At 40.9% G+C, this 17584-nt stretch overlaps 1 long non-coding RNA gene across 1 annotated transcript; it reads right to left on the reverse strand.

The window, feature by feature from the left end:
* Nucleotides 1–802: 802 nt before the first annotated feature.
* On the reverse strand, nt 803–13720 carry LOC149503575 (uncharacterized). The gene is made up of 3 exons (XR_016325390.1): nt 13541–13720; nt 1237–1469; nt 803–971 (listed from the first exon to the last, which is right to left on the reverse strand). It is a non-coding gene; the product is annotated as an uncharacterized LOC149503575 (long non-coding RNA).
* Nucleotides 13721–17584: the final 3864 nt, after the last annotated feature.

Raw genomic sequence — 17584 nt, forward strand, 5'->3', positions numbered from 1 at the left:
CGATCTCGAAGTTATTCGATACGTTTTAGTACCGAGCGTGGATCTGTATTAATAATAAAATATTTACGGGAATAGTGGCGTACAATATAGAACAATATTGTTCTTACGGTCACGTTATAGCTTTGATGTAGACATCTTAACAGCAAGTCTCCTAATACAGGCTTGCACGCTTAAAAGGAGACTCCGATCATTGTTTTGTTTTGACTCGTTTTTAAAAATAAAATATTTTTGTATTTTTTTTGTATGTTTTTGTAACGAGTTGTAAGAAAGAAAAAAAATAACACTAAAGCGAACGAATTCCTAGAATGACAAATTTCAATTATTTGGTCTACGTATAACTATAAAAACAACCTTTCATTAAATTTACCAATGCAAATGGAGCTCCCGTTTTAATTATGAGAATATTTGTTGAAATATGAACACGAAAATCCGCTTACAAAGGCCCGAGCGTGGAGAACGTTTCAACGTCACCGCGTCGATACCGAATTTCATTTATTTCCCAAATTTTCCGATTCACGTCCGTTAAAATATCAGAACAGAGCCGAATTTCGGTTTTGTATTCTACGAAACTTCAGGAATAGTACAGTGTACTTTCAAAATTTATTTTACTAACCGCTTATGTGGTTACATTTAAGAGTAGGTAATTAAATAAATAGCACATTATCTGAAGAATAATGTGAAAAATTTTGTTCAATTTCTAATAAATTTTCCGAAAAACCTATGTTCAGATAATTCCGTTATCTTTTAATATATCCATATAACCAAAAACTAGGATACCAGATATATCTGTTTTATCAAATCACAAATGTAATAAAACAATTCTTACTGTTGTCGCCTTTATTTTAATAAATTTATTATTCCATTATTTTGAATAGTTTACAGTTTTTGTCTTTATTCGTCGACATTTGAATAGTTCTTATTGTAGACATCTTAGTAGATAGACATCGTTCTTATTGTGTAATCACCTCAAACTGAAACCAGCCACATCAGAATACATTTTAAGTATTAACTATACATATAAATAAAATTGAAGTGTCCGTTTGTAATATTGAAATAACTGCTTTTTACTACATGCATATGAATGTATATACGGTACATACACCAAAATAACATTTTTTACAATTTTTGTCTGTCTGTCTGTCTGTTTGTTCCGGCGAATCTCTGGAACGGCTGGACCGATTTTGATGAGACTTTCACTAATAGGTAGCTGATGATAAACGGAGTAACTTAGGCTACTTTTTTAGACTAGCTTCGCCCCGCGGCGTCGTCCGCAGTTAATGTCGTACCGCGCGCAGCATGGTGGGACTCGCCTATCAATAATAAAATTTAATGTTTCTGAAGCGAAGCGAGGGCGAGTCGTTAGTTAACTATAAAATTTGTAGACCACACAAGGAGCCAAGCACACACCTAAGGTCTCTTTAGTGTGGCACACCTCTGATAATACACAATCCATCGAAACGAAGAGTTTTCTGGAATATAACTACAATACTTAAAATCTTGATACTTGGTAGGTATAGTAGTGAGTTCTATTGAGAATCCCGGTCATTCCGATAGAGGCACCCGTCACGTGCGGACGTGCTCATCGACCACTCGATCGCCCGGTCTTTGTTCGCCCGGCTTTTGTTAGCCCGGCCATTGTTCGCGCGGCCTGTGTTCGTGATACATCTGCCGACCAAGTGTGTTTCCTGGAAGCTTTTATTTGTTTTGTTTTAGTTATTTTTGTGTTCGTGGAACATTTGCCGACAAAGTGTTTTCCTGCAAGTATTTATTTGTTTTGCTTCTTTTTGTAATTTCTGTTTTGTTGTGCTTTTTCTTTGTCCTGTAGTAATCGCGCCGCATTGCCACCTGTGTTCAATAGAACCGCTCAGGTCCGAGAAGTTGGGGCCTCGCCGCAAGGCGAGTGTTTTCAAGACCCGGGGCCGCCCCACCTGGGTACTCAGCGATCATGGACGCTGTATTCGTGGAATTCCTCCGACTTCGTCACCCACAGCTCGCCTCAGAGTTTCTGGCTTTCAAGGCCAATCACACTGCGAGCTCTCTCGAAGACTCCGCCGTGCTCGCTGCTCCTGCGTCGCCTGTACCTGCGTGCAAAGCGTCTACATCGAGCACCGCAGCCTCCGTCGTGCCTGCCGTTCCCGCGTCGCCTATACTGGCGAGTAAAACTACTGCGTCGTCCGCCGTGGCCACCGTTCCAGCAGCGCGATCATCCGCGGCCTCCGTCGCGCCCTCCAAAACTCCTGCTTGTAGGTCACCTGCGCCCGCCTCCTCGTCCTCCGACTCTGACTCGGAGATGGAGGTCGACCTCGCCCCCGCCTCATCGACGGATGGATTCACCCTGGTACAAAAGGGTAAGAAGCGTGCCGCGGAGTCTCGAGCTCTCGCGGCCGCTAAAATTAGCAAAGCCGCGAACGCGTCGCGCCCCCGCCCTCAGACTCCCGTTGCGCCTCCAGCCCGTGCCACTCCGTCGCCGCGACCGGTGGCGCAATCTAAAACTCAGACCCCTCCCCCGGTTATCCTTCAAGAGAAGGCAGCTTGGGACCGAGTTTCCCTGGCCCTTAAGGCCAAAAATATTAATTTTGCCAGCGCCCGTAATCTCGCCAACGGGATTCAAATAAAAGTAACGACACCCGACGACCATAGGGCCCTCTCAAGTTACCTCCGAAAGGAGCGTATAAGTTTCCACACTTATACGCTCCAGGAGGAGCGCGAACTCCGCGTTGTCATACGTGGAATCCCGAAGGAGCTAGATGCCGATCTCGTCAAGGCAGATCTGATAGAACAAGGCCTACCAGTAAATTCCGTGCACCGCATGCACACCGGCCGCGGTAGGGAGCCATACAATATGGTTTTAGTCGCCCTCCAGCCTACCCCCGAGGGTAAGCAAATTTTTAACATTCGGACCGTCTGTAGGCTCTCCGGTATTGCCGTCGAAGTCCCCCATAAAAAAGGCACTCCTAGTCAGTGCCATAACTGCCAACTATACGGGCACTCTTCCCGTAACTGTCACGCGCGCCCCCGATGTGTTAAGTGTTTGGGCGATCACGCCACGGCCCTCTGCGCTCGCGACCAAAAAACCGCGACGGAACCGCCTAGCTGTGTCCTGTGCCGAACACAAGGTCACCCCGCGAACTACCGTGGATGCCCCCGAGCTCCAAAAATAAATCGCCGCGTCGCCCGTCAAAACCGCCTCCGAGCTTCCGGCCCAGACATCAAAGCCACGGTACCCTCTGTGCCGAAGGCTAAGCCTGCTTTCGTGCCGGCGTCGGTGCCCAGCGTCTCGGCTTGGGCTAAACCGTTGCCGTACACGAACACGGCTACAACTCTCTCCCCCGCGACTCGTCCCACCCCCGCGATACGTCCCTCCCCCGCGACCTGCCCTCCGACCGCGTCCGAAAATCTCGCTCTAGCGATCGACTTTTTTCAGTCGATCAACTTTGAGCGTGTTAACGCTTTGGGTGACGCCATTCGCGCCGCCTCCACTGCACAACATTTCATCGCCGTTGTGCAAGAATACGCTGACGTATACGCGTCGTTAAATACGTACGTCCTCCCCTCACTCCGCCGGTAATCAATGGCGTACATTAGTAGAATAAAACCCTTATCCGTAACAATAGGATTTTTTAACGCTTACGGTCTCGCAAATCAACGTGATCAGGTTTGTGATTTTTTGCGTGACCATCAAATTGACATTTTCTTAGTGCAGGAGACCCTACTTAAGCCCGCGCGCCGTGACCCTAAAATCGCGAACTATAACATGGTCAGGAACGACAGGCTCTCTGCCCGTGGTGGTGGTACCGTTATTTACTATAGAAGAGCCCTGCATTGCGTCCCGCTCGATCCTCCCGCGCTCGCTAATATCGAAGCATCAGTGTGCCGAATCTCACTGACGGGACACGCGCCGATCGTTATCGCGTCCATTTATCTTCCACCGGATAAGATCGTTCTAAGCAGCGATATTGAGGCGCTGCTCGGTATGGGGAGCTCTGTCATTCTGGCGGGCGACCTAAATTGTAAACACATCAGGTGGAACTCACACACCACAACCCCGAATGGCAGGCGGCTTGACGCGTTAGTCGATGATCTCGCCTTCGATATCGTCGCTCCGTTAACCCCGACTCACTACCCGCTAAATATCGCGCATCGCCCGGATATACTCGACATAGCGTTATTAAAAAACGTAACTCTGCGCTTACACTCGATCGAAGTAGTTTCAGAGTTAGATTCAGACCACCGTCCCGTCGTCATGAAGCTCGGTCGCGCTCCCGATTCCGTTCCCGTCACGAGGACTGTGGTGGATTGGCACACGCTGGGCATCAGCCTGGCTGAATCTGATCCACCATCGCTCCCGTTTAACCCGGACTCTACCCCGTCTCCTCAGGATACCGCTGAAGCCATAGACATCTTAACATCACACATCACCTCGACATTAGATAGGTCATCGAAACAAGTTGTAGCGGAGGACTTCCTTCACCGCTTCAAATTGTCCGACGATATTAGGGAACTCCTTAGAGCTAAGAACGCCTCGATACGCGCCTACGACAGGTATCCTACCGCGGAAAATCGTATTCGAATGCGTGCCCTACAACGCGACGTAAAGTCTCGCATCGCCGAAGTCCGAGATGCCAGATGGTCTGATTTCTTAGAAGGACTCGCGCCCTCCCAAAGGTCTTACTACCGCTTAGCTCGTACTCTCAAATCGGATACGGTAGTAACTATGCCCCCCCTCGTAGGCCCCTCAGGCCAACTCGCGGCCTTTGATGATGACGAAAAAGCAGAGCTGCTGGCCGATACATTGCAAACCCAGTGCACGCCCAGCACTCAATCCGTGGACCCTGTTCATGTAGAATTAGTAGACAGTGAGGTAGAACGCAGAGCCTCCTTGCCACCCTCGGATACGTTACCACCCGTCACCCCGATGGAAGTTAAAGACTTGATCAAAGACCTACGTCCTCGCAAGGCTCCCGGTTCCGACGGTATATCTAACCGCGTTATTAAACTTCTACCCGTCCAACTCATCGTGATGTTGGCATCTATTTTCAATGCCGCTATGGCGAACTGTATCTTTCCCGCGGTGTGGAAAGAAGCGGACGTTATCGGCATACATAAACCCGGTAAACCAAAAAATCATCCGACGAGCTACCGCCCGATTAGCCTCCTCATGTCTCTAGGCAAACTGTATGAGCGTCTGCTCTACAAGCGCCTCAGAGATTTCGTCTCATCCAAGGGCATTCTCATCGATGAACAATTCGGATTCCGTACAAATCACTCATGCGTTCAACAGGTGCACCGCCTCACGGAGCACATTCTTGTGGGGCTTAATCGACCAAAACCGTTATACACGGGAGCTCTCTTCTTCGACGTCGCAAAAGCGTTCGACAAAGTCTGGCACAATGGTTTGATTTTCAAACTATTCAACATGGGCGTGCCGGATAGTCTCGTGCTCATCATACGGGACTTCTTGTCGAACCGCTCTTTTCGATATCGAGTCGAGGGAACCCGCTCCTCCTCACGACCTCTCACAGCTGGAGTCCCGCAAGGCTCTGTCCTCTCACCCCTCCTATTTAGCTTATTCGTCAACGATATTCCCCGGTCGCCGCCGACCCATTTAGCTTTATTCGCCGACGACACGACTGTTTACTATTCTAGTAGAAATAAGTCCCTAATCGCGAAGAAGCTTCAGAGCGCAGCCCTAGCCCTAGGACAGTGGTTCCGAAAATGGCGCATAGACATCAACCCAGCGAAAAGTACTGCGGTGCTATTTCAGAGGGGAAGCTCCACACGGATTTCCTCCCGGATTAGGAGGAGGAATCTCACACCCCCGATTACTCTCTTTAGACAACCCATACCCTGGGCCAGGAAGGTCAAGTACCTGGGCGTTACCCTGGATGCATCGATGACATTCCGCCCGCATATAAAATCAGTCCGTGACCGTGCCGCGTTTATTCTCGGTAGACTCTACCCCATGATCTGTAAGCGGAGTAAAATGTCCCTTCGGAACAAGGTGACACTTTACAAAACTTGCATAAGGCCCGTCATGACTTACGCGAGTGTGGTGTTCGCTCACGCGGCCCGCACACACATAGACACCCTCCAATCCCTACAATCCCGCTTTTGCAGGTTAGCTGTCGGCGCTCCGTGGTTCGTGAGGAACGTTGACCTACACGACGACCTGGGCCTCGAATCAATTCGGAAATACATGAAGTCAGCGTCGGAACGATACTTCGATAAGGCTATGCGTCATGATAATCGCCTTATCGTTGCCGCCGCTGACTACTCTCCGAATCCTGATCATGCAGGAGCCAGTCACCGTCGACGCCCTAGACACGTCCTTACGGATCCATCAGATCCAATAACCCTTGCATTAGATGCCTTCAGCTCTAATACTAGGGGCAGGCTTAGGGACCACGGTAACCGTACTCGTCGAACTCGACAAAGAGGTCGACGTGCAACCTAACCCATGCATCAGCCCGCTGAGTTTCTCGCCGGATCTTCTCAGCGGGTCGCGATTCCGATCCGGTAGTAGATTCATTCGCGAAGCAGCTACTCTTGAGTTGTTAGGTCTCCTTCGGAGGCGCTCGGGTAGCTGTTAGCAAATCCAACCCCTCCTGGCTGAGCCTTTGCTCGCCCACCTGTCCTGGTGAAACTGGAAAGGCCTTCGGGCCACCAGTAAACTTTCAACCATAAAAAAAAAAAAAATAAAAAAAAAAAAAAAAAAAAAAAGAATCCCGGTATTTTAGAGAGAGAAAAGGAGTTATGTTATTCGAATGTCACAAGCAATGAGTCGTTAGGAATAATATTCGTGATTACATGAAAGTTTCGAAATATTATTTTAGCACATACTTTTTCAACTTGGATAGTGCATTTATCAGGTACATGATCACGAGGAATACGGCACCTGTATTTATTTCTATTTTTTTTTAGTTTCCATTATAAGCACATGAGCATACGACTGACCTGGCGGTAAGTGGACGTCGTCAATATCAGGGGACAGTCAAGTCGCTATCTAACGCCGAATCTCATTTGAAGAAGGACATGTCATAGCGCTCGGGTAACAACGTGGAAAAGCTCACTCCAGTGAAGGATGGTATGTGGCTAAACAGATCTCAGAAAACGCACTGTCGATGAACGCATAGGTTCCAGATAGTACGAACGAACCCTGCTCTGGCGGTGGGAGGTATAATAGTAATCTAGATAGCAATAGTTCGCCACAACGGCCAGCTCTGAGGTAAATCGGCTTCTTACGACTTCAAACTGCGTATTCCAGTATGGGCAATTGAGCATTCATTCAAAAACACGGCGACGGTGGTCATCTGTCCTAAAAGAAACATTTCAGTCTTCACTCAATTTGTAAACATAAGAAAACATTACCATTTTCCTTATTCGAGATCGTTATCACACAAAGGAAGGAATAAAACGTTGAATACTTACAACACCTCAACTATTGTGTAGCTAACAATAGACTAATGACCTAATGATCTCGAGTTGCACTACACAAACAAATAATCATTTCTAATCTACTTGGTACTATGTATGTATAAATACGTCCTTAATACAAAACCGAATTTGAAGACTTCACATATCTAAGTCATAGATGCTGATTAAATTTTATTAATTGATAACTATTAAAATAGGATTCAATTAACTGCTCAGACAAATAAGTATTTGCGCCCAATCGAGCCAACTGTATTATAATTTAAAAAAAAACAGCTTCCCTCTTAGACAAACGGTACTTAAACTATTTTCTTTTACTAGTGGTAGGACCACTTGTGAGTCCGCGCGAGTAGGTCCCACCGCCCTGCCTATTTCTACCGTGAAGCAGTAATGCGTTTCGGTTTGAAGGATGGGGCAACCGTTGTAACTATACTTGAGACCTTAGAACTTATATCTCAAGGTGGGTGGCGCATTTACGTTGCAGATGTCTATAGGCTCCAGTAACCACTTAAAATCAGGTGGGCTGTGAGTTCGTCCAACAATTTCAGCAATAAAAAAAATTTTTTTTTCGGGCCATCAAGCGAAAAGATATCCTTCGGAGGTTCTATCGATTTCAACCGCGTAATATGAAATAACCGTTGTCTTAATGAACTTGGAACTTTGATATCCTGTCTCATGGAGAACTTTTGTTTCCTACCTATTCTAGTAACCTCGAGGGGTTATTCTAAATTCGCCGAATTAGTAAGTGAGCTCACGGGGCTCAAACCTGACGACGTTGCTAACACGAGCCCTAGCAAGAGTAGTGCTTCGCAGAATCTACCACCGGATCGGAAACGCGACCCACTGAGAAGATCCGGCGATCACATTAACATTCGGGAAAATTAGAAAAAGGTCAAGCTCCGATCCCTTTGATAGAGTTTAAAGTCATCAAAGTTGTAACGGTTTAGTTGGTCTGGCTCTACATAGAGGCTGATTCTGCATAGAGTAGGACCGTTTGGTAGACCGCTGGATTATTCCCGAGATTCGAATTAAGGCTCCATGAATTTTCAAAATGAGACCAAAAATGATGAATGAAATGTATTGCTTTGAAGTTTTCGAAATATCTAAAGTGATGTATGTGTTTATTACAATCTATATTTATATTTACTTTCAATATTTATTAAGTTAATTTTATTAAATAAATTAATACAGATATGTTTGTTGAGAAATTCTGTAAGAATTTTCTTTTTCAGGAGCGAGAGTTAAAGAAAGTGGACTTCCTTTAACGTGAAAACTTCCGCTCCTGCGCTTTTAGAAAAATAGTTCGAATTAATGTGAAGTGTCAATAAAACAGCGGTGACAGATATGAAAAAATACGAAGTTATTAAATTAATTTCTATTTAGTATTGTGAACTAATCTATATACGTGAAGCAAAAACTTTGTATCCCTTTTTACGAAAATTGCGCTGGCGGAGGAGTATGAAATTTTCCACACTTATAGAGAATATAGAGAAGAAGTGCACAATCTTAATATTTTTTAAAATAAGGCATTAAAGATACATTAAATCAATAAAGAAGACATTGCACACCCTGCCGTGTATTTGACACACACACGCATGCATACTATTTATTTATTGTCAAACTTTTGTTCTTGACGTCTGTGGTCAAACTGAGACTAGATTAAATATTGTTTGTCTTTATTAATACTTGAGGTCCCGCAGTAGTCGAAATTCGACTATAATTAATTGGAATTGTAAGTTTGTACACTATTATGATTGTATTTTATACTTCTATATCACAAATTTCTCCAAAACTACACTATAAAAAATATTAACAAAGACAAACAATATTTAATCTATTCTCAATTTGACAACAGACGTGAAGAACAAAAGTTTGACAATAAATAGTATGCATGCGTGTGTGCGTCAAATACATGGTATGTAGTGTGTGTAATGTTTTCTTTATTGATTTCATGTACCTTTTATGCATTATTTAAAAAAAAATTAGCATTGTGCACTTCTTCTCTATATTCTCTATAAGTGTGGAAAATTTCATACTCCTCCGTCCGCGTAATTTTCGTAAAAAGGGATACAAAGTTTTTGCTTCACGTATTAATATATATTTTTTTCTTGTTAAAATATATAACTATTCAGGTCATAAGTATTGTCACACAGTAAAAACTTTTCTTTTAGAATGCTGGCCACAAAAAAGTTTATTGAATTCGAATTTCGAATTGTTCATGAAAATAAAAATGTATACTTTTAGAATTTTACTCATTTTTAAATATGGAGTGGACGCTTAAAGAAGACCGTGTTGCAGTTATTGCGTTGCATCGTTGCGGTTACGCGCCAATTCAAATTTTTAACATACTGAAAATTTTTAATATAACCAAAAGATTCGTTTATCGTACCATCAAACGATACAATGAAGACTCTAGTGTAGATGACAGTCAAGAAGTGGACGCCCTCAGTCTGTTAGGACTCCAGCAGTGATAAAAGCTGTGAAGGCGCGAATTCAAAGAAATCCCAAACGTAAGCAGAAACTGTTGGCCCTTCAGATGGGGTTAAGCAGAACCACGGTGAAAAGGGTGTTAAATGAAAACTTAGGGCTTCGGGCATATCGAAGAAAAACAGGACATCGTCTGAATGCTCGTCTAATGGACCTGAGACTGAAGAGATGCCGCGCTTTGTTGAATCGGTACGCGGGAAAAAAATATCGGGAAATTCTTATTTCGGATGAAAATTTTTTTACCGTAGCAGAGAGTTACAACAAATAAAATGATAAGGTGTACGCACACAGTAGTGAAGAAGCGAGCAACCGTATTCCGCGTGTCCAACGAGGTCATTTTCCAGCCTCGCTCATGGTATGGTTGGGAGTTTCTTATTGGGGCTTAACAGAGGTACATTTTTGTGAGAAAGGTGTAAAAACGAATGCAGTTGTGTATCAAAATACAGTCCTGACGAACCTTGTGGAACCTGTTTCTCATACCATGTTCAATAACAGGTACTGTATATTCCAACAAGATTCGGCGCCAGCTCATAGAGCGAAGAGCACACAAGACTGGCTGGCGGCGCGTGAAATCGACTTCATCCGGCACGAAGACTGGCCCTCCTCCAGTCCAGATTTGAATCGGTTAGATTACAAGATATGGCAACACTTGGAGGAAAAGGCGTGCTCAAAGCCTCATCCCAATTTGGAGTCATTCAAGACATCCTTGATTAAGGCAGCCGCCGATATTGACATGGACCTCGTTCGTGCTGCGATAGACGACTGGCCGCGCAGATTGAAGCCCTGTATTCAAAATCACGGAGGTAATTTTGAATAAACTTTAGTGTCATAAGAATCTATGTTTTGTTAAGTTCATTTTGGTATATGAATGGTTAGATAATGAATAAACTTGTTTCAATAATTTTACATTAAACATGTGACAGAATTTATGACCTGACTAGGTATAATATATTTATACTTTCATACAAATTTTGTAAAAACCCGTTATTTTGATTCTACAAGTAAACACTTTGCCTTTGTTTTTCGAATAAATGGAATTATATCTACGTTGTGTCATTAAGTGGAAAAGTCCTTATTGCGTTGAATATAGCTGTAGATAGATCTATAAAAGTAGGATATCCGTTTCCGTTCTACGAAACAATGTTTGAACTAAGAAAACAGGATGATAGTCTGAAGTAATTATAGCTGACTTATTTGCGACAATTATACTGGTACTATGAAACTATAAAGTAATCTACATTTACAGAGGATATTGTAGTCAGATTTTTTTATTGGTCGTGTATTATTTTAGCAAAATGTTTACTTAATCAATCGATGGAAGTACTATGTCTTAGTGAAACTTCCATCGTTCGATGAAACCCAGAATAAAGCGATTGTTCGTTAAAACTTCAAGATTTTAGAAGTCGACGTGGTCTGAAGGGTAATTGCAATCGTAGCTAGCGATGCAAATGTGATCGAATCACGCAGGCGGGTACCTATTTTTCTAATGAAATACGTGCTTAACAGATGTTCACGATTGACTGATTCTTATATGGTTGGACGAGCTCACAGCCCACCTGGTGTTAAGTGGTTACTGGAGCCCATAGACGTCTACAACGTAAACGCGCCACCCACCTTGAGATATAAGTTCTAAGGTCTCAGTATAGTTGCAACGGCTGCCTTACCATTCAAACCGAAACGCATTATTGCTTCACGGCAGAAATAGGTGGGGTGGTGGAACTTACCCGCGCGGACTCACAAAAATCCTACCACCAGTAAAGTGCAGTGGACTTTTTGTAGGATCCCGAGAAGTTACATCCAGCGGCTTTGTTTTATTTTCCCACATTTGTGCACTTTGACAGATACCAAACAGTTAATAAACCACCATTATTACGCATTTAAGCCTGAAGAAATACTAAATAAACAAAATAAAACAAATCACACAACTTCACACCTCGCGTTCCCGCCAAAAAGTCCGTATCTATTTAGTGTACAGAAAATACGAAAATCGCTTTTCACATTGTCTGTTTGAATTTCAGTTTGGGGGATTTGTGTCAATGCGTTGTTGAGGTTTTAATACGGACTCCTTTGGTTATTTCAACTCGGGAAAAAATCCAGTTGGTCTCACTGAAAATGAGCACAGCAATAGCCTATATTCAAAATTTTGCATAATACATTTCAATCAGCAAATCTAGTTTCTAGATATATCATATCCATTTTGTATTCTAGCTCGAAGTTCAACGTCCCACAAAGGATAGAATACAGGTACGAAATGTTATACTAATCCGAACTTTATTACGAACGAATACAACCCACAATTGCGCTACCAGGAGGAATTTATTAATATGAAATGTTAGGGAACTTTCCTAAAATCAGCAACACGGCTTCCAGCTATGAACACAGTGCGATTTGTTCTCAATATTAAAACGAAATCTTCATCGAGCTACGAGACACGCATCTGTTCAGAATTTACGTGTCGTTACGATGAAAACGGGCTCGTTCGTCCAATTTGAATTTAGACCGCAGTTGCGATACCACTCAGAATAGATAGGTAGGCTGATTGCGAAATGTTCTGATGCGTCGAATTCTCCCCCGGATAAGAGAAGACAAACCTAAACTATTTACAAAATTATAATATACTCGCGACCCGCCCCCGCTTCGTCAATTAATTATTGATTTCTCCACTATTTAATGAATTTTATTATACATATAAACCTTCCTCTTCGATCACTCTATCTATTAAAAAAAACCGCATCAAAATCCGTGGCGTAGTTTTAAAGATTTAAGCATACATAAGGATATAGGGACAGAGAAAGCGACTTTGTTTTATACTATATAGTGATGTCATATGTCTAAAATGCTTTTGATTTTTTATAAAGATTTTCCGATTTTGGGCATATAATCATCGTAACGATAATTTTTTATCAACAGCTCAACAGTGATATTAATAAAGATAATTATTTATATTGGTATTATATTTTTATCATCGAAGGCTCGGAGTTTACAAATTAGCGAAGAAAAATCATAAGAATAAATTAAAACAAATAAACATTTCAAGGTATTGAAGAAGTATTGAAGTATTGAAGAATGTGTTTGGTTATTTACTGTTAAAGTACAAAAGAATCTGTTAAAATTAAAAATACTTAAAGAACCTGTCTTAAAGTTTGCGTATAAAAAACCAAAGTCCCAAGCGTTTACTAAACTGTTTTTTTTTCTCCATTCGATGTACAAAAAATCGCGTCACTGGCTGTTTTTGTTGCGCCCACACAGTCGAGCTACTGCTGACCAATCAACCAAGCACACACAAACACCACCATCACTATTATTTATTCATTAATTTATCTATTGCGCCCAGTAATATGTGAACATACATTGATGTGTTATGTGTTATGTGAAGTAAAAAGGAACATTGGTCGTCCCACTTAAAAAGCGGGAAACTTATGTTTTACTCGCGTGTGTCATACAAATCTTAAGAACGTTATGAATAATGACTTAGAGCGAGAGCCAAGAATAAAACCCTGGAGTGTGAGATTTGTGACAGAGACAAGATTCTTTATTTTTCCAGTAGACAATCAGCTTAGCCACACCCGATGTTACTTGAGTCACGACTTGGAAGCCTCAATAAAATATATAAATAACTCACCGTACAAATGTTCACGGTTTGTTAATTAAAAATCCAATAACAATGTTAACGACAACTTCCAGGAGTTCCGTCGCCTGTTGTAAACGAATAAAAATATTCCAATAAGAAAACCCGGCTGTGCAGTAAATTCAGAGTCGATGTTGCCAGTCATTTATTTCAATTTGCAAGCAGGAAATTGAAAACGTCAAGATTCTAGTACAGTAACATTTTCATTTAATGAAGATCATCTCGTTATTGGAAACTGGCTTACATTCGTAGACAGCGTGTATTTTATTAGTACTGTATATCGCGTTCCGGATGGTAACGATGTTGCCAGTTCAATCCATGCATAAACTAAATAATGATATAATTCTGATACAAAGTAAAACAGATACCTAGGTTTCTTATTTTGTGCGGTGCTACGAAATATAAAGTTGATGCGCAGGTGAACATCAAAATAATTAGTAATAAATATAAAAAAACTAATAAATATAATTGATAATAAGTATTAAGTAATTTCAATGTGCACGAACATCCTGTGATAATAATACTGACTGATTGATAATAAACTCGATATTATATTATATATTAAGGGTTAACGTATGAAATTGCCGATTTGTAGGTGAACATTTGATTTTTTTTAATTTTTATTTAACATATTTATTTAATCAAAATGCTGCCATCAAATGCTGCCATCTAATAGGAAGGTCATTTATGCCTTTGCGATAGAAATCTGGTGATCTAGATTCTACAAACTGTGTGAAACCATTTTGTACTGCCTCCTGGGAAGAAATTTTTTATCACGTAGAAAATTGTTCAAATCACAAAAAAAATGGTAGTTCGTTGAAGCAAGGTCTGGCGAATACGGAGGGTGACGAACGGTTTCTAATTGCAGTTCCTGTAGAGTTAAAACGGTTTCTCGTGCTGTATGAGTTCTCGCGTTGGACCCATTGCATTCTTCGCTCACGGTTATCATAAAGAATCCACTTTTTATCACATGTCACAATTTGATCCAATATTCCTTCATTTCTGTATCGATTCAACAATGCAACACAAGTTCCAACACGCGTTTTTTTCTGCGCATCAGTCAAATCATGAGGCTCCCATTTTTCGTATTTTTTTTATTTTATTGATTTGACGCAAATGAGTCAATATTGTTGGTAAGATAACATTAAGCCATTCCGCAAATTTCTGGGTAGTTTGCCTCGGGTCGGCTTCCGCCATCTCTTTCAATTCATTGTTATTCACATGTGTGGGCGGTCTTCCACGTGGTTCGTACTTAAAATCAAAATTTCCATTACGACAGCGTTTAAAACAAAATCGCACGGTGCGTTCATTAGCAGTCCCCTCTCCAAACGCAACATTGATACTGCGAGCTGTTTCCGCAGCGTTAGTTCCGCGTCGGAACTCGTATTCAAAAATCACTCGAATTTTCAAAGTATCCATTTTTCTTGTCTGAGCTGAATAAAAAAAACAACTGAAAGTCGATAATCGAATGTTGTACATTTTTTAAAAGAAGAACGTTATAGGTACCCATTGAAAAAAGTTTGACTCAAAGATCTCAAACCACGAAGGTTCTATGTCAATTCGAAGTACCTATTACAATAAAAGGGCATTTTTCATACTTTAACCCCTATCTATTATTATATCTCTTACCGTTAACCGTTATATTTTAATTGGAACTAAACAAATAACATTCAGATTGTGAGTGCACTAGGTATTAATTTTAGGACTACAACTGAATTTGTTGATCAGTGTTTTTTTTTTTTTTTTCGAATTATTGTGTCTCCTGCACACTAATACAACATAAAAAATTAAAAATCCATATCGTAATCCGTGTTTATATGTAGTAGCAACATTCAATGTCCTAACATTAAAAAAAAGAATACAGAATTGGCGTACCGTAAATTAGTGACTTATATTCATTCTAGTTTATTTAATAAAAATAAAACCTATTTAAATAATAAGATACTTGTTTTTTTTAAATATATTATTCTACTTTACAAAGAATTAGAACAGTGATATAATTGACTTGAATACATAAATTACTTACGTAAATATTCTCTAAATAATCTATAATTAATAAAAAAGGAAACATATTTCAAAATAGAATCAATAATAATTTCGAGAGCTATTAATCAAATAAATTTTTGTTCGTTTTGTTGATCTTGATAGCCCGCTTTGTTCGATACACTCTCTGAATAATCATGAATACATCAATTGGTTATTATTTTTATAAATCAAAATACGTTTTGGTGTGAAATGGGTGTTTAGTTTGTTAATGTTCTGCACTTAATTCTAAAGTGTCTCTAAACGCATTTGGGTCACATATTTGCATATTGGGGTTCAAGCCCCCCTACCTGAGTTTCTAATAGGATTAGCGTCAGGTGGGCCTTATATAATATTCAGTTTACGCTTATTTATAATATTGTTGATGATTTTATTCTTGATAAAACTGCATTGGTAAACTAATCTAAATAAATGGAATAACCGCAGTCGTACCACGTTTGTTCCATGTTAATCTCGAAAAACTTACATAACGAAGACTTTAATGAGTTGTTATTCAATTTTTTCTTAAATAAAATCTGCTTCCTTATTTATTTATTGTGTTTTAAAATGTTGTTAAAATAAATTCTAATGCCATATGAATGGTACGGTAGTTAGCGTACCTAAATCCTAGGCAATCATATAAGACCCAAGCAACAGATACACTCTTTTTTTCTGCCTAATCTGATAGCCTTGAGAGGCTATTTCAGCGTCTGGCCCTAGCAAGAGCAGTGCTTCGCAGAATCTACCATCAGATCGGAAACGCGACCCACTGAGAAGATCCGGCGAGAAACTCAGTGGGCTGTGTCTATGGGTTAATTCGCTCGTCGAGCCCTTCGTCACAAGCGACGGGTTCGACGAGGACGGTGACCGGTGCTTGTGGTACCTAAAAGCACCGTTAATGGATCCGTAATGACGTGTTTTGGGCAATGCTACGCAAAGCTGCCGTTGCCTGAAACATGTCTTGTCCTATCCCCCAATCCACTAATGGTGCTTTTAGGCTCTTCTAATACCGATTACCGTCCTAGTCGAACTCTAAAAGTTCTACCAACGAACTAACCCATTAACTCAACCGACTGAGTTACTCGCGGGATCTTCTTTGTAGGTCGCGATTCTCATCCGACAGTAGATTCTGCGAAGCACTATTCTTACTTGTCCTAGTGTTCGCAAATTCTCTCAGGTTGAGCTCTGAGCTTCCCTACTCGTCTGGGAATAGCCCCCTAGGCTACCAGTGAATATGTAGGGGAAGAAAAGCCGCGCGGAGGGTGGTTCTATTCGTCGGGTTCGATTTTCACAAGCATTCGGGTGACAAACAAGTTAGTTTGCAGTTTGTCTTGCCTGTGTGTTAAATGTATATATTTAAACGTCTGTATAATACTTTAATTTTTTTAATTTTAATAATATTTTGTGATGATGATGATGATGATACCAGTATAGTTCCCATATCACAGGGAATCTAGCCAGGTGAACGCGTGTAACTTGTCACCGGTAATTTTTTTTAGATTACTAACTAACCTAATTCATTGCTATTTATCTGCAAACGTCTTGTAATAGTAAATATTATATATGTTCTCCAAATGCGTAGTTTGATCATGTGGTTGTTCCCCAATTTTTTGCATTATGAATACAGATGCTATTTTTATTTCGCATAACAATTTTTTTTTTCATTCAATTTCTAAAATGCAGGGGAGTTTATTAAACAATTCAGAAATGTGTAAATTAGAAATCATTCTAATCTGGTGATTGAGGAAGTTGTCCAGTAACAAAAAAAAACGTTTGAATATTCGAACGGTTATATAATGACGTCACTAAGTGTGATATTGTGTTATAAAAGAATCTTGACCAACAGCCATCGCGACTAAGTTATACCTCTAGTATTACTGATGCACATCATCATTGATGACCAGTCACAATCAGGTAGCCCGTTTAATTTAAAACATATCTGAGTTCATAAAATCATGAATGACATGTGTATTGAAAATTGTCAATGAATATTTTGTGCTTGAAGACTTAAACACA

This window comes from Bombyx mandarina, chromosome 01, assembly GCF_030267445.1.
Source record: "Bombyx mandarina strain Sakado chromosome 01, ASM3026744v2".
NCBI lineage: Eukaryota > Metazoa > Arthropoda > Insecta > Lepidoptera > Bombycidae > Bombyx > Bombyx mandarina.